At 36.1% G+C, this 25,318-nt stretch overlaps 1 pseudogene; it reads right to left on the bottom strand.

The window, feature by feature from the left end:
- Window positions 1–1,363: 1,363 nt before the first annotated feature.
- On the bottom strand, window positions 1,364–24,937 carry LOC144579120 (NADH-ubiquinone oxidoreductase chain 4-like; annotated as a pseudogene).
- Window positions 24,938–25,318: the final 381 nt, after the last annotated feature.

A 25,318-nucleotide genomic window follows, 5' to 3' on the forward strand; every position in this document is an offset into this window, starting at 1 on the left:
AATTCCAAACAAAAGTAATGATCAGAAATTAATGTCAAGATACTGTGAATAAAGTGTTGCTTAAACTGTTATAAGAATTTCTCAATAATTTATAAGTAGACAAAATTGCCTCCAAAAGCACTAAATTCAATTTAATCTATAAATTTCCCTTTGTACCAATACATTCAATTAATAGAACAATAGACACAAAATCATAAGGGGAAATTGCTTGGATTCCATATTTTACATTTATGTTAACCTATAATTTATAAAAGTGCAGTAGAAAGATAATTCTCCAAAATGAGAAGATAGAAAATGTAACATGTAATTATATTTGCTGTAAAATTCTTTAAAAACACTGACAACAGTGCCAAGCAATAATCATAACAAAAATTAATGAGTGGAGAAGTTGCATTTGAAAATAGCTAAAGGCATATTTCCACAAGAAATAATGTACTTACATTTGTCTTTTGGTCTATATTAGGGCTGTTCATACAGATCATACATATTCATTATTTAGAGGATTTGGTCAAGGATCCCCTCCCAAATTCATTTTTATCTCTCCTCTCAAATATCTCATAAGCATCTCAAGCTTAAGAACTTAACCCTGGGTATTCCTTAACTCATGAAATGTCTGCCTGTGATTTCATATTTTGGCAAAGAATACCTACAAACATGCAGTTATTTAAGCCAGAACTTGAAATCAACATTTCCGTATTCCCAACACATTACAAAATATCAATGACTCTACATTCAGATCACAGCTCTGGTCTACCTCCATTCCGCTCCTCTGTTGCCACACCTTAATTCAGGCCTTCATAATCCTGTGTTTCAAATATTACAGCATCTTCTTACCTGCATGTCTCATTAACATTTGTGTCTCCATATGAACACACCTCAATTTATCTTCTACATAGTGGCCAGTATAATTTTTTTAAATTAGATTATGACTTCTGGTTTGAACACTATACCCTGTCTCTGTCTACTTAAATGCTGCCATTGCATAGGTCTTAAATTCCTTTCCTAAGTCGGTCCTTGACTCTCAAATCCATATTAAGTCTTCTTTAAAATTTCTTTCATGTTCCCATGGAGTTTCTTTCAGAATGCTCATCACAATCAGTAGTCATATACTTCTTTCACGGTATTCAGCACAATTTGTACCTATTCATCTCACAACTCTCCTATATTTTAAGGTCCTTGACAAAGTGGCCCGATATGTGTTTGGGATGATCAGTATATATCCTTGCACAGAGCAGGTACTTGCTATTACAGGATTAACTTATGATTGGCAATTATTTTATGTTGCCATTAAAGAATATTTCATGCAACATCAGAAAAGTGCATAAAACATAATGTGCTAATTCAGAGGAAAACTTATATGCATTTAATCTTTAACTGTTTGCAGTTGGTTGATTGTAAACCACTGATGGGATTGATTTCGGGACAAGCTAACATCATGATCAGGGCATTCTAGGGCATATGGGACCCTTTTTCGGCTCTTAGATTTATATGTTTCTGAAAAAAAGAAGCACCAAATGTTTTTTCAGTCATATACTCATTAGTAAAAAGAAAAGGCAGAATGAGGTGACAAGTGCTGAGGACAAAGCAGCGACATAGGAATTTTCTCCTCTCTCCAAACATACTGTATAGGAAGAGTTTAGAGCTTCCATATGCATGTTTTAAAGCACTCAAATCTACTAAAATAATTCTAAGTAAAACTTTCCTTGAAATAAGTACATGAGAACTGGGAGAGAAAAAGCTTGAGCATTGCAACCTTGCTACCTGAAACTACCCTCAGCAGCAAGAAGGCAAGTTTGAGGTCACTGAGCGCAGGTCATGTGGCATGGGATCATCACCGCTGTTTAGGTAAGAGCTAGGAAATTAAAACACAGGTTTCATTCTTTGACAATTTTACAGAAAAAAATCTTGTTTCTGTTTGCCAACTTGTCTAGGCAACAGGTTATAAGGAAAATAAAATATTTTAACCATGTTTTTTATGCGTGCCAGATGGTACAAAGCCAGAATCTTCCATCTTGTGCTTTGCCTTTTAGGCAAATTTAGAGAAATAATTTACCTAGCCTCAAAACTTGGATATTACATAATTACTATGTAAGTGGAAATTTCCTTAATATCTATAACTTGCTTAGTCCAATGGCACCAGGGCCCTCATTATATTCCTATGCCTGGTACCCAAGCACATTGCAAATGACTGAATATGTAACTGTTATTCACATTCAATCCAGTTTATGATGCTTTTAGTCACAGAAAACATTAGACTTTATTTTCTTTTCAGAGTAAACACCAACAACCCATCAAAAACAGCTGCAGCATCTCTAAAAGAAGTGAATGGTGAGACACATGAGCACAGTTCTGCCATTACCTTGGTTTTCAGTAATACCAGCCCTCTCCCCAGTTCCTGGTTTTCTGTTATTTTCATCCACTGTTGAAAGGAAGGTTTTCCTGCATTCTCCAAAGCAAAAAGAGAAGAACTCTTTGGCAATGTTTTCTGTATTCAAAGCAAATATGCTTAGCCTACACACAACCCCTCCAATCTTGGCTTTATTTCTCAGTCATCAATCTCATTAGCAGGGACACTGTGAGTGGAAGCATGCAATGCCATTACTACAGGCAGCTGAATATTTGTACTTTAACAAAAGTTATATATTATAACAAAAGGAGCATAAATTGGAATTGATTTCATTAGAGGAACTTAACTCCCACAAAATAATGACACTGTTTTTTCTTTAGGGACACACTATTACATTACCATTTTGCTTCACTAAATTAAAAATCCTATCAAGTTGGTAGTAAATTCTGAAGTGTGTTGCTGAGCAAACTCTAAAGGCCATATAGGGGCCTGGAGCTTATATGTATCAGCAGAAACAAATTAGACACAAAGTTTAATAATCAGCTTTCATTACAGGAAACTTTGAAAGCACATCAACATTTCATCTCTTTAAAAAAGAATACTTCATTTTAATGACTCAGCAGATAACTCCACTGATGTTTAGCTGCTAAAAGAGGTAAATTTAATGATGCTTAGTATTTCAGAGTTCAAAAATATTTGGACTATAGACTACTCTACCATAATTGGTATTTATTACAAATGAGTTTCCCTATGCCTGTTTTCTAAATGAGTGCTTAAAATGGCCTGGTAGATAATCCCACTGGAATGATTTTAAGAACTGGTCAAATGGTCAGCCATGTTTTACTGCCTGGGAGGTTCAATGTAAATAATGTATAAACAGAAAGCTTAAAAGTAAGTGTGTGTGTGTGTGTGTGTGTGTGTGTGTGTGTGTGTGTGGTGTGTTTGTGTGAGAGAGACAGAGCAGGGTGCAAATATTAAACTAAAATGAATGAAGAGTTATCTTCAGAAGGGTTCTTGCCCTGCTTGTATTTTTCTAACTGACAGCAACCAGTTGAAATGCCACAAGCATTAAGGATTGCCAAAGAAGTAAGGGAGCCAAGCGGAAGCATTCGAAGGGACTAAAAACCTAACAGACGACCAGAAAATTCTGTCCCAGTGGTGGGCATTCAGAAGTCAAACATCACAGGGAATGTGAATTGATCAAGGTAGTTACACACAAATTGAAAACGAAACTGTAAGACCTAATACAGTAAAAGAGGCAAACATAAACTTATTATCTGGACAATGGCATTTATCAGCAAAAATGGACCTTGATTCTAAATCTAAGGCATCTTTTGTCATTTTTTAGATGTAGAATAGTGAAAAATAAATTTGCCAATCCCTTCCTACAAAATATCTGGTTAATTTTAATCTTTTTACAGACCTTTTAATTGCAAGATTTTTGGCTGCAAATTTATTTTGACTTGTGATTAAATTAATTTTCATAAAACATAGATTCTATAACATTAATTAATCTCCTCACAATTTTATATAATATATGACCTCATTTCATCAAGCTGAAAAATTACATTTCCATAAATAAACTGAATTTCAGTGGCCACTGAACTCTTTGCTGCTTAATACAAGGAGTTGATTTTTTCTCCTTCTCCTACAGTTTTCGAGATTCTTGTATAGATACTTCTGAGGGAGTTTAAACATCTGACAAAAATCCTGATTTCTAATTTTTTAAATTTATTTTGTTTTTCCAAACGCAGTTACATATCTTTCCCTTCAATCACTACGATGACTCTGGAGAACCAGATGCTTTCTATAAAAAGCATGTAAATACAATAAAGAAAGTAAATATGTGGCTATACTATTTCTCAAAAGGTAATTTTTAACTTAAAACTGACGTCTTTATTCTGTTAATGTGCCATATATTGGAGAAGTGTCCCCTCCTATTGAAAAATAATGTATTGGTACCTTCATATACCTTGGATCCCGTTTGGAAGTGAGATTCTAGGAAAAGATTGCATCTTTCTTTTATTTGATTACTTTTTAAAAGACAGATCTTACTAGGTCACCTAGACTGGAGTACAGTGGTATGGTCATAGTTCACTGTAACCTCAAAATCCTGGGCTCAAGTGATCCCTTTGCCTCAGCCTTCTAAGTAGCTGGGACTATAGATGTTTGTCACTACACCCAGTTAACATTTTCTTTAGTTATTTTTTTAACTTTTTGTAGAGACAAGGTCTCACTTCTTTCCCCAGGTTGGTCTTGCACTCTTGGCCTTAAGCAATCTTCCTGCCTCCGAGCTCCCAAAGTGCTGGGATTACAGGAATAAGCCCTACCTCAACTGTCCTTATTTTTGTACTGATCATCAACCTTTCCACAATGATGGTAACTATGGCCCAAGATAACAATTGTTTGCAGGAAAATCACAACACCACTTTAAGGAATGTGTTTATGCCCAATAACACCCAACAATGACTTCATAACACAACAGTGTTACATAATTCCACTTTAATTCTGTTATGTAACACCATATAATAAATAAAATAATATTACTGCTCTTGAAGCTGTCAAAACTCTACCCATTTCTGTTTATAATTTCTTCTACGGTTAGAAAATGGAGACTATGCTAGTACCTTCGTCCATCATTTCTTCCCATATCTTTTCATCTCCTAATTATACTTGAAAAACAAAAATAATAGTTAAAAAACACATCAGCAGGCTGGGCACAGTGGCTCATGCCTATAATCCCAGCACTTTCAGAGGCTGAGATGGTCAGATCACCTGATGTCCGGAGTTCAAGACCAGCCTGGCCAACATGGTGCATCCCGTCTCTACTAAAAAAACAAAAATTAGCTGGGCATGGTGACATTCCAAGCTACTCGGGAAGCTGAGGCAGGAGAATCGCTTGAACCCAGGAGGCAGGGGTTGCAGTGAGCTGAGATCATGCCATTGCACTCCAGCCTGGGGATAAGAGTGAGATTTTGTCTCAAAAAAACAAACAAAAAAAAACACATAAGCATATGACTAAGTAAAAAGCATATTTCTATAATTTGATACTTAAATTTTTATACAGAGAAAAAAGGAAACACTGCTTTCTAAAAAATAACAGCAAAGAATTTTGAAAGCTAGTACTAGCTTAAACAATTTACAATTTATGTTGTCAAAGGTCTCAATTCTTCAGTCCAAAAATTTACAATTTTCTACAGTAACAATTAGTGAGTGCTTGCTTTATATTTACCTTTTACATGTTATTTGATTATTTGTTATTTTCCTCAACTAGCAAATGAGTTTATGAAATAGGATGTAATGTTTCATTATAGCAGTTGGGGTCTCTCTGCACAGGCAGGCTCTAATACTAGTCTAGTAATCTGGGGAAGAATGGACTTTATAGTAGAATGCTCCATTTCAATCTGTGTCTTAAGCCATTTTCTCCAGTATGCAGCAGATACTAAAGATGATACTCTAGCTAGGCACTCATATAGTCTCTATTTAAATATTCAGTTTAATAGATATTGATTCAAGGTAACAATTGATTAGGTTTTCTTAAATTTCCAGCAAAATTTGCTACATGATTAAACATAGGGACAGCTTTTCAGGATTAAAACATCACATAGTGACCTAAAGGCTCTTTGGTCTATGGATGCTGCCTCGTATTGATATTTCTGGGGAGGGGATGCTTGTATGAGTATTCTTACTAAGAGCTAATAAAAAGACCAGGACCAAACCTTTCTGTCTATGTCCTTGTGTGGACCCATCTAGACATTTTCAGTCTTGCTTTGAATGGTTAAGCAAGTTAATTGGTCTATACATTAACTTCATAGAATACTTAACTGAAAAATTAAAATGTGAGAAAGAAGGGAAGAAATGTAAATAGCTGTTTACAGCTCTGGAAATTCAGGGTTTTTAAAGTTGAATTGGCAGAAGTTTGGCTGAGAGGGTTATTCATAATTAGAGTACGGTTGATTTAGGGGTGTGGTATATTGGGAAAGTGCTTTCAGAGGGGTATGCTCCAGGTATTATATTAGTATTAGGGCAAAAGTTTCGTTAATATATATGTTATACATAATGGATGATTTATTTGGTAGGAGGGCCTGAAGATTTTTTAGAAAATTACATCGATCAAGGGGGAGCGGTTGGGGTGTTCATGGCTAAAATATGATGTCTGGCTCTGACTTGGTTGCATTTTAGTCTCTTGTTTTTGGGGTTTGTCAAGGGTACATTTGCCTAGGTTGATGATGAAGTCAGAGATGGGGAGGGGGGTTGAGAATTTAATTGGAAACAGTTCTTGAAATAGAGCATGCACGTGTGAGTGTACGTGTATGTGTGAGTGTATGTGCATGCACGAGTGCCTACTGATTGTTATGTCCTTTAGCCATGAATTAATTAACACCTCATGATTCTTATGTCACTCCGGAATATTCAATATAATTTCAGGTACAATGGATTTGACAGGAATCAGCCTTCTGCCATGCTGAGTCACAGCACCCCCAAAGTTAAAACATACCAAAGGCATGACAGTGCTCCCATTACTGGTTAATAGGGTGGTAGTCATTAGTCCGTTGAGATGTCTTATTTAGGGGAACATGTAGGCAATCTTAATTTTATGGCCTTGAAGTAAGAACCAGATGCCAGGTATAGTTTTAGTATAGTCACCCCCAAATGCCATGGGCCTGGAGCGAGAAGGGTAGCACTCCCAAGTGGGATGATGATTTCTCAGAGGTTGGTAGATTAAGAGACCAAAAACTGGTAGGGGATATTCATGTTGATGAGGGACATCTTTTCTGAAATGTGCTATGTCCGATGAACGAATATATGTACTGTGCAATATGAAGAATTTACAGTATTGGTCAGTATCTATGTGGGGCAGATCTTGTACAATCAATAATAATGATATGTGACAGTTAAGAAATTGCTAATACATGCTTATATGCATATGGACTAGCTTTTTAATGTATTATTATTTATGAATGTACTATACAGTAATAAACAATTATAGTACTATATATTACTCATGAGGACTAGCAGTAATGCACAAAGTACATAAAAGCACTATTATAATACTGCTTATTGATTAATACTGACATGATAGTTGAAGTACATGCTGAGAAATAATTCAGGGAATGTTTTAGCTTTGGGTGTTGGGTGAGGCGGGATCCTTTGGGTATTAACAGTGAAGCAGGATGCTCTTTTCCCCTGGAGAGAGCATCCTCCATTTTTGGTTTAAAAGACCAGATTATTAAATTATACTACAAGGGCATCTTCATTTCAGTAGTTTATTTTTAATTAGGCCAGTGAGTGGTAAAGAGTAAGGATGGTAGAAAAGTACATAATAGATGTTGTCTGCCCGATGGTGATGAAAAGATGTTCGACTGGCTGTCTCCCAACTCATATGGAGGTAAATACGTCAGTCACTAAAATTCAGAATAGGTATTGACTCAATGGTCAGAATATTATACTTTGTTGTGTAGGCATGTGAAGTACAGGAATAAATTCTAGACTAATAATGAAGAATATAAGGTCCAATATGCCTCCTAGTTTATTAGGGATGGATCATAATGTTGCCTAGACAAACAAAAAATACCACTCTGGCTTCATGTGGGGTGCAATGTTGAGGGGGTTGGCTAAAGCGTAGTTATCTGGGTTACCCAGGAGTTCAGGCGAAAATAGTACTAGAGTTATTAGAAGGAGGAAGGGAATAACTAAACCTGAAATATCTTTGGTTGTATGATAGGGGTGGAAAGTAATTTTGTCAGGGTCTGATGAAATCCCTGATTATTGGATCTTGTTTCATGTAAGAATAAAAGGTGAACAGCTTTTAGAGCTGTAATAATGAAGGATAAGTTGAAATGAAAAGTGAAAAATCGTGTAAGAGTGGCTTTGTCAACTGAGAATCCACCTCAAATTCATTGCACAAGGTCAGTTCCAATACATGGGATGACTGATAGTATATTTGTAATCACTGCAATGTCTCAAAATGATATCTGGCGTCATGGGAGCACGTAGCCTATGAATGCTATTGCCATAGTTGTGAGTAGGAGGATAATGCCTATATTTCAGGTTTCTAGAAGTGTAAATGATCCCTGGTATAAGCCTTGGCTAATGTGTAAGAAGAGGCAGATGAAAAATATTGATGCACCATTAGAATGAAAATAGCAAATGATTCAGCTGTAGTTTACATCTCAGCAGACCTGAGTGACTGAAGAGAAGGTGGTTGAGGTGACTGACGTGTAGTGCCTGGCCAAAAATAGTCCTGTAATGATCTGGAGGGTTAGGCAGGCACCAATAAGTGAGCTGAAGTTTCATCATGTAGAAATGTTAGATGGTGTGGGAAGATCAATGAATAATTAATAATTTTTATTAGTGGGTATGCTTTCCAGATATTGGTCATTAGCATTATTACAGTTGAAATACAAAAAAGATTTTTCATGTTATTAGTCATGGTTATAGTCCATATGGTAATAATGGCATATACTATATTTTTATTAAGTATCCTTTTGGTTATAGAGTGTGTAGGTTTCTCTTGGAAACCTTCTCTGTTTACGGATGTCTAGGGCTAATTTTCAGTGGTGCTTTAGGTTGTGGTATTGTGGTGAATTTTGGTGGGGCTTTTATGGAGTTGATAGTCTTTTTTATTTATTAGGGTGGCATGATGGTTGTTTTTGACTCCACTACAGCGATGGCTACTGGGGAGTTTCCTGAAACATGAGGGTCAAATATTGGCATCTGGGGGGCTTTGTTATTAGGACTATTAATGGAGTTTATGCTGGTTTGGTGAATAGTTGAGCAGGATGGAGTGGGTATCACCATTGAAATCAATATCTTAGAGAGTTTAATCAATTTTGAGGGTAAAAGGGCAGGGTCATTGTGTGAAGACTCTGTGGGTGTGGCTGCCTTCTACAGTTATGGGTGTTGATTAGTGGGTAGTTGCTGGTTGATCATTATTTGTTATTATTTATGTTGTGATTGAAATTACTCGGGGTAACAGATTAGATAACTAGGAGTAGGTTTAGAGGGATGGAATAAAAAAGGAGAGAAAGTAGAGTTTAATTAGGCCTTTTTGAGTAGATATGGTAATAAATGTTGAAAATTGGGTTCGTGTAGTGGTATTAGGTATAGACATTTCTAGTAAAATTAGGTCTAGTAGAAGTGAGGCCAGATTTTGGCTTATGAATAGGCCTGAGTGGGGCGGGGGTTGTACAATGAATTGTTGCTGAATAAAATCCTAGTATATTGGAGAAGTTAATGTCTGTAATGGGCATTTTTCTTTAAGGTTATTAGTTATAAAATTAAGCTCCATTGCTGGCGAGAAGCCTAAGATGATCACACCTACGGCTGTGAGATTCAGGCGGAGTGGCATGGTTAGTTGGTTGTGGGAATGAAGCAGGAATGACACTGTTGGTGATGAGGAATCTGGTGAAGATGCTGATGATAGTTAGGTGCTTAATTGAGTCAATTAGGAACAAGTTATTTTCATTAACAGTAATCAGAGTCATGAAGCGAGGTTCTCCTATTAAAGTGAAGAAAATAATATGGGTACTACAGACAGCTGTCAAGGAGGTGGCAATAAAAGTAATAAAAATGGCTCAGGCATTGGTATGTGAGACATTTGCAGTTTCGATGATGAAGTCTTCAGAGTAAAAGCCTGTGAGGAAAGGCATGCCTGTAATTGCAAGGCTGCTGATAATAAAGGAGGAGGATGTGAGGGCTAAAGTCTTGAATAGCCCTCTGTTTTCAAGATGTCTTGCTCATCATTGAGACTATGGATCATGGACCCTGAACACATAAATAAGATAGCTTTAAAAAAGGCATGGGTGAAGATGTGAAGGAATGCTAGGTATGGTTGATTAATGCCAATTGTGACTATTATAAAGCCTACCTGACTTGAAGTGGACATGCTACAATTTTCTTTATGTCATTTTGTGTTAGAGCACAGATTGCTGTGAATAAGGTAGTAACAGCCCCCAGATATAATGTAAATGTTTGGATTGATAAATTGTTTTCTATTAAAGGGTAGAAGCGAATGAGCGGGAAAACTTCTGCTACAACTACAGTGCCTGAGTGGAGTTGGGCTGAGGTTGTGATTGGACCTTCTATGGTGGTTGGAAGTCAGGGATTGAGCTGACTTTCCTGTTGCTGCTAAGAGAAGGATAATCAATGGAAGAGAGTTGGGGGTAGGATCTAGAATGTTTGTTGAAATTCTCATGTGTTGGAGGACAGGAGGAACCATGCTATAGCTAAAATAAAGCCAATATTGCCAATGCGGTTGTACAGGACTGCTTGGAGGGGTGCTGTATTAGCATCTGCTCGGCCACACCATCATCCAGTTAGTAAGAAAGCTATAATTCCTATGCCTTCTCATCCAATAAAGAACTGAAAGAGGTTGTTGGCAGTAAATAGAATTAATACTTTGATGAGGAAAATAGGTAAATATTTGAAAAGTTGATTAATATTAGGGTCTGAGTTCATAGATCATATTGAGAATTCTATAATAGATCAGGTAATAATAGTGCTACTGGGATAAATATTGTACAGAAGTAACCTAATTTGAAGCTTAGTGAGTCTGGATTGTCATTCAATATCAGTTTGAGATAATGACTTCTTAGTCTGTGCATATAAGCATTGTTGTAGGGATGAGGCTAATGATGAAGGTGCATGCAATAGATGTTTTTGCATAATTTGGGTGTGAACCTTTTTGGCAGGGGTTGATTAAGGTAATAGTAATTGTTAAGATTAGAGGATTAGGGCTGTTATAGCAGTGGAAGCATACCTGTTTGTTACTTTTATTTGTAGTTGCACCAATGTTTTTGGTTCCAAAGACCAACGGATGACTCTCATCCTTTAACTGTTGAGAAAGCCATGTTGTTAGGCATTGGGGCATGAGTTAGCAGTCCTTGCATACTTTCTTGGTAGATACTGAATTGCAGGCTTCTGTTGTTAGATCCACAATCTAATGTTTCGGTTAAACTATAGCTACAGCATGCAAACCCCAAAATAATTTTATGATTTAAGGATAATAGGAAGATGGGCACTAGATGTATACGTATTAATGTATTTTCTTGTGTAAAGGAAGGTTTGATACTGTTAAGGGAATATGCAAGTGTCCCTCCTTGTGTTGTCATTGGCATATACAGGGAGTAAAGGCTGTAATTAGAATATTAAGTTCTATAAGCATAAAAGTGATATTTGATCAGGAAAATGAGACCATGGTCACAAAGAGTTTTCCTACCAGATTAATGGTAGGGGGCAAGGCAAGGTTAGTAAGATTTGCAAGAAGTCATCATGAGGCTATTAGTGAGAGCAGTGTTTGAAGGCCTCAGGTAAGTAATGCAATTTGGCTATGGACTCGTTTGTAGTTTGAATTCGATAGGCAGAATAGTAAGAATGAAGTGAGTCCATGAGCAATCAGAAGGGTGACCAGACCTGTAAAGCTTCAAGGGGTCTGAATGAGGATAGCTGTAATAACAGGTGCTATGTGGCTTACGGAGGAGTAGGCAATAAGTGATTTTAAATTGGTTTGATGTAGCTGCTATTGGGGAAAAATCAAACAATAACAAAAAAGAGGGGTTTCTACTTTACTTTAGGACTCTCAACATTTTGGGAAACTGTCCTGTATCTATTTAAATATTACCAGGGAAATTTAAGATTATCCCAGTAGTATGCGGGTGTGTCTGTTTTCTTTCTTTTTTTGAGATGGAGTTTTGCTCTTGTTGCCCAGGCTGGAGTGCAATGGCACCATCTTGGCTCACCGCAACCTCCTCTTTCCAGGTTCAAGTGATTCTCCTGCCTCAGCCTCCCAAGTGGCTGGGATTACAGGCATGAGCCACCATACTCAGCTAATTCTGTATTTTTAGTAGAGATGAGGCTTCTCCATGTTGGTTAGGCTGGTCTCGAACTCTCAAGCTCAGGTGATCTGCCCACCTTGGCCTCCCAAAGTGCTGGGATTACAGGCTTGAATCACCATGCCCGGCCCCTATGTTTTCACCTCTGCACATCTAAACAAACTCTAACTCCATCACCATAGTGTATTCATGGTCCTAAGTATTGATAACCCAGATTGTGATACATTTTAGATACCACTGAGTAAGATGCACAACAGATACTTATTATATAAAAAGTCAAGCATGCACAGTAGAGACCAAGGTGAAGAAAAATTTGAATAAGATTTTAACAATGCCAAGAACCACATATTAATAAGGAAAGCCTGTATCCAGTGAAGAAAGCCCATGCTCAAAATGCCTTGGAAAGAAGATTCAGGTTGCCATGAGAAGTAAGCAAAAATGTTAACATCCAACAGAAGAAACTAAAGTATGTTTCGATGGAACATAAATACATAGCTCAAGAGATGGTGTTAGCTTTAGAAAGAGCAAAGAACAAATCTGGTGAGTATATGAAAGAATAAAAGGATTTACTTAAGAGTAGTCTTGAAATAGTAGAGTCCAAACTAAACATACATAATAAAAATCACCAAAGTACTGCCAAAAATAACCTATCTTAAATATATATGGGGATTGAAGAAGAGCCAGATTCCTTACGCTTTTCATAACATTATAAGATCCAGGAGAATGAAAGAGGCTTAGACTTTTTTTTTTTCATAACTGAATGAATGATAAAGAAAACCTGATTCAGGAAATTCTTCAGAGTTTCTACAAGAGAGAATAACAATAATAAAAATATAGTTGAAATTTTTCTTGAATTAACAGAATACCTGCAAAAAATTTAACTAGATATAGAAAGGTAATCAATGATTATGAAATCTATTCATGAAAGAGCAGGTTATGAAATGTAGTCATAAAATAGCAGGTGATATTTATGGAATACGTGCTCTAGGAAAAACCCAATGAACATACCCATAACTAAAGGACAGCTAAGAAGGACAACAGTAGTTAGAAGTTGAGCCAAAACCACAGTAACTCCTGTTGATAAGTGAGAACATCACAAATCTGAATCATAAATAGGAAATTTAGATGAAAAACTGAGGAGAGGTTCTGGAAACAAACAAAATCAGAATAGTAAAAATAATTACCCCAATCATCTATGGGGGATACATTTGAAAAAAATGTTTAGTAATCTAGAAAATTTTGAGAATGCAGCTTGTAAATAAATGACAGTTATAAAAATAAGAACTAAATTAGATATCTTAAAGTGCCTCTCTAAGTTTTACACTAGTTCAACTAGAAAAAATAAAACATAGGTAACAGTTAATAATAAAATAATAGACAACATAAACTCACAAAAAGATGAAACTTATGTTCATAAAAATGTTTTAAAGGCAAATCCAGTTAAATAATAGTAATAATTTAAAAAGTTAACAAAAACTAGACAATAGGCTGTTTATTTGAAACAGAGCCAGGAATAGAAGACAAACCTTCGCCTCTTCGATCAATTTCTCATTTCATGGTCATATATCATGAGTTTCTTAATTCAACAAAAATATATCATGTACTTTTTATGTGCTCATTATCATGTTAATTACTATAATGTGTTACATGAAAGAAGATAGGATTTAAATCAACCAGAAAATGAAAGAAATAACATCGCTTAAGTAAAAAATATGTGTATAAACAATGTTTTTATGGGTAATCAGAGAGGAATTTATAGCTAAATACATAGCCTCTATTTGATGGCTTGAAAGGGTAATCTTAGTAATTCACTGCCTTCTTAACTTATTTGTCCTATCTATGAGTAAGTAACTTTCAATGTCACATGTCAACAAAAGTAAAAGGCAAAGTTTAAATTCACCGTGAAGTATCTCTGACTGGAAAGGAAAGACATGGAGGCCTATATAAAAAGGAAAAGGCATTTTCTAAGAAATACGCTAAGGATTAGTCCACCTTGTCTTACAAAAACTGCATAGTATTTATTCTCAAACACACAGTTACACTAAAAGAGACACTTTACGAAAGAAGACATATATGAGGCCAACAATCATATGAAAAAATGCTCATCGTCACTGGTCATCAGAGAGATGCAAATCAAAACCACATTGAGATACCATCTCACGCTAGTTAGAATGGCAATCATTAAAAAATCTGGAGATAACAGATGATGGAGTGGATGTGGAGAAAAAGGAACACTTTTACACTGTTGGTGGGAGTGTAAATTAGTCCAACCATTGTGGAAGACAGTGTGGCGATTCCTCAAGGCCTTAGAAATAGAAATTCCATTTGACCCAGCAATCCCATTACTGGGTATATACCCAAAGGACTATAAATCGTTCTACTATAAGGACACATGAACACAAATGTTCATTGCAGCACTGTTTACAATAGCAAAGACCTGGAATCAACCCAAATGCCCATTGATGATAGACTGGATTGGGAAAATGTGGCACATATACACCATGGAATATTATGCAGCAATCAGAAATGATGAGTTCGTGTCGTTTGTAGGGACATGGATGAATCTGGAGAACATCATTCTCAGCAAACTGACACAAGAACAGAAAATGAAACACCGCATATTCTCACTCATAGGCGGGTGATGAAAAATGAGAACACATGGACACAGAGAGGGGAGTACTAAACACTGGGGTCTATTGGGGGGAAAAGGGGAGGGCCAGTGGGAGGAGGAGGTGGGGAGGGATAGCCTGGGGAGAAATGCCAAATGGGGGTGAAGGGGAGAAAGCAAACAAAACACACTGCCATGTGTGTACCTATGCAACTGTATTGCATGCTCTGCACATGTACCCCAAAACCTAAAATGCAAAAAAAAAAAAAAAAGATTTAACTCAAAATAATTAAGTGGCCACAGCTTTTCTCTATCACAAACACAATTAACTCATATATTTAAAGAAATTATTGTTTGTAGATGACCCTGGCAGACAAAGAAATAGCGAGTGTCATTTCTTACTCTGCAAGAAATTAGAGACTTTCAAACATCCAGTTTAAATATCTAAGTTCATTTTTGAGTTCAAGATTTTCCTTGGCTTATAAAGTTTTCAAAGGTATCTGTAAACTTATAGTTTATAATCAATTTTGAAACTTATTATTCCAAAAATTTTATGGGCAGGTAAAATCTTGTTTGTTTCTTTTCTTAGGGCTGATTTTTTTTTCTTTTTTAGACAGCTTTCTATTATTGAAATATAAATATTGTATGTATTTAAGGTGTGCCACTTAATGTTTTTAATATACCTCTATATTGTGAAGTGATAATCATGTTCTAGCTAATTAACATACATATCACCTTTACATGCACACTTACTATTTGATTACAAAGAGCTTTTAAGGAAGGAAGTAAAGCTGACTCTCAGGGCTGAAGTCATGTCTGGAAGAATTTACATTTGCAGCTGTGTTGTGTTGTTACCAATATCTGCTGGGAAAATGCTCTGACATTTTCTCTGAAATGATTAGACAATCATCTTCCTAGAAATAGGCTGGAGTGCCCCAAATAGTACATTTAGTCTGCTTGCGTAAGGGTCTATAGTTCAAGCTGGAGCATTTAAAAGGTTACATAGCAAACATCCTCTAGCCATTTTCTAATTTTCCACTTCAAAGCTATGGATCAAAATGTGTCAATATTAACTGCATTTTAAGTTTGTATTTAAAATGTAGGACTGGATGTTAAAAAGAAAGAATAGGATTTAATCTTCAATAAAATTAATATAGTTTGCAATAAATGCAATTAATGCAATTTGCCTAGTAAATGATGTCTTTTTTTATTATTTTTAAATGCACACTATATGAAAATAGTCATTTTTGAAGGAAGGTAAGGTTATGTTCTTATTTTAAAAGGAAGAAAAACACTTTTTAAATATTTTTAACTTATAAGAACAGATACTACACTTGATCTTATTCAAAAGGCATAGATATTTAGGTATATTCTTATTTTTTGATCAAACTCTTACTGTTTGATTGAAAATGCATTCTTCTCTTAAAAAGTTGTATTACTATTACCACTCACACAGTTCATCTTCTCTTTTAGCCCTAATACAGAGCTTCATTTTTTAACTTAACCTGGTAAACAAAACTAATAACATTCAGTGTTGTATAATGACTGTTCTAAAAGCCAAACTAACCATATAATTATAGGTAGTAGTAATACAAGTGTAGATTATGATAAAATGATGAGTTATATTGCATAATATGTGCAATTTTTCCTTACAATTTGTCTGCAGGTATGTAGTTGTACGTTAGTTTTAACTTTCTACCTCTTTCTACCTACAGTGTATCAATAATATCTCTCTTTGTTCATATTGCAGCTGCAGAAACACCCATCAAACCCACACAAGGCATTCTCTAAAGCATAGAGGAAACAAAGTTGTTTTTTCTTTAATTTTTCTGTTTTATAATGAGGAGCTTCTTTCCACATGCACTCCTATTTCCACTCCTAGCAGAAGCTCTCTCTCGGGCAAGTAACCGGTCATAATTTGCTCATATAGCCAAACTTTACATAAAAAGAAGCCAAAGTGAGTCTTCATATATTTGACCTCTATTGTGGGAAAATGACTTTGTTAGCTAGAAATATAAAGAGCTGAGGGTTGCTGTTGAACAGGCAATCAATAGTGTCTTCCATCTTCATATAACAAGGAAACAGACTGAAAAGAGGTTAAGGTCAAAAATATAATGATAATTTTAGATCAGGTTTTTTGTTGTTTGTTTGTTTTTGAGATGGAGTTTCACTCTTGCTGCCCAGGTTGAAGTGCAATGGCACGATCTCGGCTCACTGCAACCTCCGCCTCTCGGGTTCAAGGGATTCTCCTGCCTCAGCCTCCTGAGTAGCTGAGATTATAGGTGCCTGCCACCATGCCCGGCTAATTTTTGTGCTTTTGGTAGAGATGGAATTTTGTCATGTTGGTCAGTCTGGTCTCAAACTTCTGACCTCAGGTGATTTGCCTGCCTTGGCCTCCCAAAGCAATGGGATTACAGGCATGAGCCACCTCGCACAGTCTTAGATTAGGTTTTTAGACCATGCTACACTCTACTGTGTTAACCACAATAAAATCACACATTTGGGCAAGGAAAAAAATAGGTGTATTTGGCTTCTGCAAAACAAAATTAACAAAATATCTGGTATACATCTATAACATTTTATATTAAAAAATGTTTGTTATAATTATTTGTTACAACTGTTTGCTACTATTATCACTGGACAGAGCACCCAGGTAAACATTACAAAATCAGATAAGTCATTTCATAGAAGGTTCAAAACATAGTATTTTACATCTGTGAAAAACCTGCTTAAGTTGTCACTAACTTCAACATAACTCTATTATTTTACAACCTATAATAAAATCACTGTGCTTACTGATTCAACAGTCTCATCCTCTGTTTTTTTTCCCCATTTCAATGACCCTAACTTCCATATTCATGGCCACATTCTGAATTTTAATGTAATTCTCAATTTTTAAGTCATAAACTCTAATATTGTTTCCTTTTATTTTTATGGTTTTCTCAGTTCCTCATCCTCTTGTGCTCCCAGTACATGGACCCACAATTCTCTTCAAAACTAATGCTTTGCTCCTACCAGCATTTCCTTTCCTATGTACTCTGTTTAATACTCCTCACCAATCCAATAATCCGATAATTCTGTTGCCAGCCTTCCCCAGTTAATTTCTTCCATTTTATTTTCTGGTATATACACCCAGCAAAACACCAAATCATTCATCATAGAAGACATCCACCCTGCATAGTTTGAGAATCAGCATCTAATCACTCCTGGAAAAAAAAGCATGCAGCTTTATAGAATGAATCACTGTGAATAATTATAATTTATTTTTAAATTGATAGATAAAATTGTATGTATCATATAACATATGATGTTTTGAAGCATGTACACATTTTTGTATGCTTAAATTTAGCTTATCTCACGTAGGCATTGTTTTTCCTGTGAGAACATGTAACATCCACTTAATGGATGGATGTCTTAATAGTTTTCAAGAAGAAAGTTTATCATCATTAATATAGTCACCATGTTGTACAATAGGTCTCTTGAACTTATTTATCTAACTATAATTTGACCAATATCTTCATGACATCCCCTACCTCTTAAAAACCCCAGGATCTGGTAACAACCATTTTATTCTAATACCTCTATGAGATCAAATTGTTTAGATTCCAAATATGCAGGAAAATATATAGTATTTGTGTTTTTGTCTGTGGCTTATTTTAATTAACATAGCATCCTCCAGGTTTATTCATGTAGACATGATTTTTCACAGCTGAGTAATATTCCATTGTGTATATATCCCCCATTTTCTTGATTAATTCACCCGTGAATGGACACTTAGTTTGACTCCATATCTTTGCTATTATAAATAGTGCTGCTAGCAACTGCATGATTGGGATCATCAAATACACACATACACACACACACACACACACACACACACACACACACATTCTGTTGGTTGAGAAGTCATATGACATTATTTAAAAATGTACAGCAATTCTTTACAGCTTAACAAATTGTTTAATTTCCTAAAACAGCTTTCTTTGAGAAAGAGAGAGTTAAAAGATAGTGGATAAAAGCATAAACTTTAGAGTTAGACTTCTTGGTTTTCAATCCTTTGCCATGAAACAATTTTTAATATCTTTGTTCAATATTTTTTCATGGAATAATTTTATATAAATTTTATATAAAATTTTTTTAATCTTCAAAAAACCTCCATGATACAAGTTTACCTATTAAACAAACCTGAATATGTACCCCTGAAATTAAAAGTTAAAAAATAAAAATTTTATATAAAATTTATATAAAATTATTACTTTTGGATACCTTTGAGGGAGTAGTCATACCTACATCAGAGGAATGAAAATAACAAATATAAAGTGTTCAGAAAGTTTAGCACATAGGCCTCTAAAGAGGTAGCTCTTATATTTTTGAACATTTGTCAAATTTGTAAATTAATTTTGAAATCACAGTTTAGTCCAGTACCAGCTGTGTAGTCTGGTCAAATGAACATTGAGTGTGATCCTTTTCTTCAAATTGTAATTTTTTGAATCCAAATTTTTATTTTGTTTAATAGGTAAACTTGTATCATGGAGGTTTTTTGAAGATTATTTTATCATTCAGTTATTAAGCCTAGTACCCATTAATCATTTTTGCTGATATTCACCCTCCTTACACTCTCCACCCTCCGATAAGTCCCAGTAAGTGTTGTTCATCCCTTGTGCTCATGTGACCTCATCATTTAGCTCCCCTTATAGGTACGAACATGCAGTATTTGGTTTTCTCTTTCTGCATTCATTTGCTAAGAATTTTGGCCTCTAGCTCGATCTATGTCCCTGCAAAGGACATGATCTCTTTCCTTTTTACAACTCTCCAGTAATCCATGGTGTATATGTACAATATTTTCTACATCCAGTCTATCACCGATGGACAAATTGGTTGATTCTATGTCTTTGCCATTGTGCATATTGCCACAATGAATATATGTATGCATGTTTTTATAATAGAATAATTTATATTCATTTAAGTATATACCCAGTAATGGGATTTCTGATCAAATGGTATTAGGTCTTTGAGAAATTGCCACAATGTTTTCCACAATGATTAAACTAAAGTACACTCTCACAAACAATGCAAAAGTGTTCCTTTTTCCACATGGCCAGCATCTGTTTTTTTTTTTTTTGGCTTTTTAGTAATAGCCCTTCTGACGGGTGTGAGATGGTATTTCAGTGTGGTTTTGATTTGCATTTCACTAATGGTCAGTGATGTTGAGCTTTATTTAATTTGTTTGTTGGCTGCATGAATGTCTTCTTTTGAGAAGTGTCTGTTCATGTTCTTTGCCCACCTTTTTATGGGGTTGTTTTTTTCTTGTAAATTTGTTTAAGTTCTTTATAGATGCTGGATATTATACCTTTGTCAGATGCATAGTTTGCAAAAATTCTCTCCTATTCGTAGGTTGTTTGTTTACTTTGTTGATAGTTTATTTTGCTGTGTAGAAACTCTTTAGTTTACATTAGATCACATTTGCTTTTGCAATTGCTTTTGGTGTCTTCATCATGAAATTTTAGTCCAGGCCTATGTCCTGAATTCTGTTACCTAGATTGTCTTCCAGGGTTTTAATATGTTGGTGTTTTACATTTATGTCTTTAATCTATCTTGAGTTAATTTTTGTATATGGTTTAAGGAAGGGGTCCAGTTTTAATTTTCTGCATATGCAAGTTCTCCCACCACCATTTATTGAATAGGGAATTTCTTTCCCAGTTGCTTGTTTTTGTCAGCTTTACCAAAAATTAGTTAGTTGTCAGAATATGGCTGTATTTCTGGGCTCTCTATTCCAATAGTTACCATGTTGAATAGGAGATTGAGAGAGGGCATCCTTGTCTTGTGCCAGTTTTCAAAGGAAATGCTTTCAGCTTTTCCCCATTCAGTGTTGGCTGGGGGTTTGCATATATAGCTCTTATTTTGAGGTAAGTGTCTTCAATATCTAGTTTATTGAGAGTTTTTAGCATGAATGGAAGTTTAATTCTATTGAAACCCTTCCTATATCCATTGGGATAATCATGTGGATTCTGTCTACTTAAGACAGAATCTACTTGTGTGATTAATCACATTTGTTCAGTTGTGTGTTTTGAAATAAAGTTGCATTCCAGGGATAAAGCCTACTTGACTGTGGCAGATAAGCTTTTTGGTGTGTTGTGCTATCCAGTGTGCCAATATTTTGCTGAGGATTTTTGCATCAGTGTTCATCAAGGATATTGGCATAAAGTCTTCTTTTTTTTTCATTGAATCTTTCCTGGGTTTTGGCATCAGGATGATGCGGGCCTCATAGAATGAGTTAGGGAAGAGTCCATCCTCCTAAATGTTTTCAAATAGTTTCAGTAAGAATGGTACGAGTTCTTCTTTGTACATTTGGTAGAATTTAGCTGTGAACACATCTGGTCCTGGGGTTTTTTTGGTTGGTAGGCTATTCATTACTTCCTCAATTTCAGAGCTTATTATTTGTCAGTTCAGGTATTCAATTTTTTTCCTGTTTCAGATTTGGGGGGGGTGTTTTAGACAAGAATTTAATTATGTATTCTAGATTTTCTAATTCATGTGCATAGAGATGTTCATAATATTCTCTGATGGTTGTTTTTATTTCTGTGGGGTCAGTGGTAATATCCCAGTTGTCACTTTTGATTGTGTTAATTTGAATCTTCTCTCTGCTCATCTTTATTAGTCTAGTAACAGTATATCTATTTTTTGCTAAAAAAAAATATACAGCTCCTGGATTCATTGACCTGGGGATGGTTTTTCATGTTTCTGTCCCTTTCTGTTCAGCTGTCAACTCTGATTCTGATTATTTCTTGTACTCTTCTAGCATTGGGATTTGTTTGCTCTTGGCTCTCTAGTTTTTTTAGTTGTAATTTTAGGTTGTTAACTTGTGATCTTTCTAATTTTTTGATGTTGGCATTTACTGCTATATATTTCCCTCTTAACTCTGCTTTAGCTGTGTCCCAGAGATTCTGGTATGTTGTATATTTGTTCTCATTATTTTCAAAGAACTTCTTGATTTCTGCCTTAATTTCACTATTTACTCAATAGATACACAGTAAACGTTATTCAATTTTAATGTACTTGTATGTTTTTGAAATAATTTCTTAGTCTTGATTTCTAATTTGATTACAATATGATCCGAGAGACTGTGTGTTATAATTTCAGTTATTTTGCATTTGCTGAGGAGTGTTTTACTTCTGATTATGTTATCAATTTTAGAGTAGGTACCCTGTCCTGATGAGAAGAATGTATTTTCTGTTGCTTTGTGATGGAGACTTCTGTAGATAGCTATGTGTTCATTTGATATAGTACTGAGTTCAGGTCCTATATATCTTTGTTCATTTTCTATCTTGATGATCTGTCTAATATTGTCAGTGGGTTGTTAAAGTTGACTACTATTATTGTCTTTGCTGGTTTTCTGTCTTATCTGTCTAATGTTGCCAGTGGGGTGTTACGGTCCCCCGTTTTTGTGTGAAAATGGGAAAGTCTTGAAGTTCTTGAAGGTCTCTAAGAACTTGCTTTATGAATCTAGGTGCTCCTGTGTTGGGTGCATACATATTTCAGATAGTTAGATCTTGGTGAATTGAACCCTTTACCTTTGTGCATTGCACTTCTTTGTCTCCTTTGATCTTTGTGATTTTAAAGACTGTTTTGTCAAAAACTAGTATTGCAAACCCTGATTATTTTCCCTGTTTTCTATTTGCTTGGTATATTTTTCTCCATCCCTTTATTTTCAGCCTGTGTGTGACATTACATGTAAGATGAGTCTCTTGAAGATAGTATACCAATGGATCTTGGTTCGTCATCCACCTTGTCACTCTGTGTCTTTTAACTGGGAAAATTTAGGCCATTTTCATTTAATGTTAGTATTTATATGTTGGTCTGGTCCTGTCATTATGCTGTTAGCTGGTTATTTTGCAGACTTTTTATGTGATTGCCCTACAGTGTCACTGGTCTGTGTGCTTTCATCTGTTTTTGTAGTGGTTAATAATGATCTTTCTTTTCCATATTTAGTGCTTCCTTCAGGATCCCTTGTAAGGCAGGTTTGGTGGTAACAAATTCCCTCAGCATTTGCATGTCTGAAAATATCTTATTGATTCTTTGCTTATGAAGCTTAGTTTGGCCAGACATGAAATTCTGGGATTAAATATGTATTTTTAAGAATGTCAAATATTGGCCCCAATCTCTTATGGCTTAAAGCACTTTTGCTGAGAGATCTGCTGTTGGTCTGATGAGCTTCTCTTTGTAAGAGACTGGCTTTCTCTCTGGCTGTCTTTAACATTTTTTCTTTCATTTCAACCTTAGAGAATCTGATGATTATGTGTCTTGTGGCTGTCCTTTTTATGGAGTATCTTATGGAGGTTCTCTACATTTCTTGAATTTGAATGTTGGCCTCTCTAGCTAAGCTGGGGAAGTTCTCATAGATGATATCCTGAAATACATTCCCCAAGTTGGTTCCGTTCTCCATATCTCCTTCAGGTACACCAATCAGATGTAGATTGGGTCTCTTTATATAATTCCATATTTCTCAGAGGTTTTCATGTCTTTTTATTCTTTTTTCTCTATTCTTGTCTGCCTGTCTTATCTCAGAAAGGCAGTCTTCAAGCTCTGAATATTTTCCTCTGCTTACTCTATTCTGCTATTAATAATAGTAATTGCATTGTGAAATTCTTATAGTATGCTTTTAGCTCTTATATTCTTCCCTATACTGGAGATTTTGTCTGTCAGCTACTGCATCATTGTATTATGATTTTTGGCTTTCTTGCATTAGGTTACAACATACTCCTATAGCTCAGGGAACTTCATTCTTATTCATAGTCTAAATTCTGTTTCTCTCATTTCTGCCATTTCAGCTTCAGCTTGATTTCAAACCCTTGCTAGAGAGGCAATCTGTGATTTAGATGAAAAAAGACACTCTGGCTTTTTGAGTTTTCAAGGTTCTACTGATTCTTTCTTATCTTTGTGTGCTTGTCTTCCTTCAATCTTTGGGATTGCTGAACTTTAGAGGTTTTTTTTTTTTTTTTCCTATTTGATGGTATTGAGAGTTTAATTGTGGTATAAGGTAGATTCAGCTATCTGGCTTCCTTTTGGGAAGATTTAGGTGTCCAATACACAGCTCCCAAATTTTGGACTGCATGCTCTAACTGTGGAGGACTTGTATTGGACCACAACTTTGTTCTCTGGCTCCTTGAACTTTGGAGTCCACTGTGCTCAGAGGACTGAAGTATGGCAGCTGAAGTAGAGTGTTAACAGATGCAGGGGTGCCTGTCCCTGAGGGCATTCACCACTTTGGTGGAAGCAAGGCACCTAGGGAGTGGGGAGCCCCCTGCTGGAGACTGTGTAGGTCACTGTTGCCCTGGACGTGGTGTTGGCTGTGGGTTGTGTGCTTGCCAGTACAGGTGTGTGTGCTTTCTCTGCTCAGCAAGCTGGAATGAGTGTGTGATAGGATCTCCTGTTCTCTGTATAGCATAGTACAAAAATGGGGCACTGCCAGAGGTGGGGGCTTGCTGGCTCTGTGCTTCCCAAGGCTCTGCCTGCAATGGTAGTCAGTGGGTGTGGAGGGTCCTACTTTACTACCATGTGTTAGCAGGGCAAGATAAGCAGCTTAACAAAGTAGTCTTTTGCAGGACATCTCTGCTATGCTGGGGGATTCTTTCTGTTCCTGATAAGCTTGGACTATCCAAAGCCCCAAGGTCAGAATGGCTAAGTCATCTCAGCAGCAAAGATGGTGGCCCACCTCTCCCTCTGGGAACTCTATTTTAGGGAAGTGCAATGCTGCTACCAATGGCTGGCTGGAATTTTAAGCAAGTGGATCTTAACCTGTGAGGTGCTATGGAAATGGGGCCCACAGGCCATTGTTGCTTGGTCCCCCAGATTCAGCCTCTCTCGTAGGGATATATGTGGGGGTCTAACCTCCTGTTTTGCTGGAGTTGTAGCTATTCTTCTCAGGAAATCCTGAAAGCTCAGAACTCCACGTTTCCTGGGTCTCCACATGTGTGTGAGAAGCTACTTGCCTAGACTCCATAGAGAAATGTGTCAGAATGAAGGCTCTGCTGGAGAGAGTTTACGAGGGGATCTCCTGACCTGAGGGTTGCAAAGATCCGTGGGAGAAGCATGTATTCCCAGGGTTGCACATTCTGCCTCCCTGGGTGAGGGAGTTTCCCTTGGTTCCATGTCGCTCCCAGGTGGGTCATTGTTCTGTCTTGCTTTTCTCAGTTCTCCATAGATTGATTTGTTTCCTTGATTAGTACAAATACAAGAACCTGGATATTTAAGTTGAAGGTGCTATATTTACTCACCCGTTACATTTATCTGCGTGAGAAACATACATACTAGTTGCTTCTAGTCAGCCATCTTGGCCACTCCCCCCCAAATTTACTTTTTAATAAGCTGTACAGTTCAGGATTTATATGATATGTCTATGCTGTTCATGTCTTGGACTGTTTCTATACTGCAGTCTGTGACTTCCATCTCATGTTCTCAAAGATCTTCCTCAGATTCTCTTTCTACATACACAAGTAATGTAACCTTGTTATAAATGATGCCCCAATTTTT

Source organism: Callithrix jacchus, chromosome 14 (genome assembly GCF_049354715.1).
Source record: "Callithrix jacchus isolate 240 chromosome 14, calJac240_pri, whole genome shotgun sequence".
NCBI lineage: Eukaryota > Metazoa > Chordata > Mammalia > Primates > Cebidae > Callithrix > Callithrix jacchus.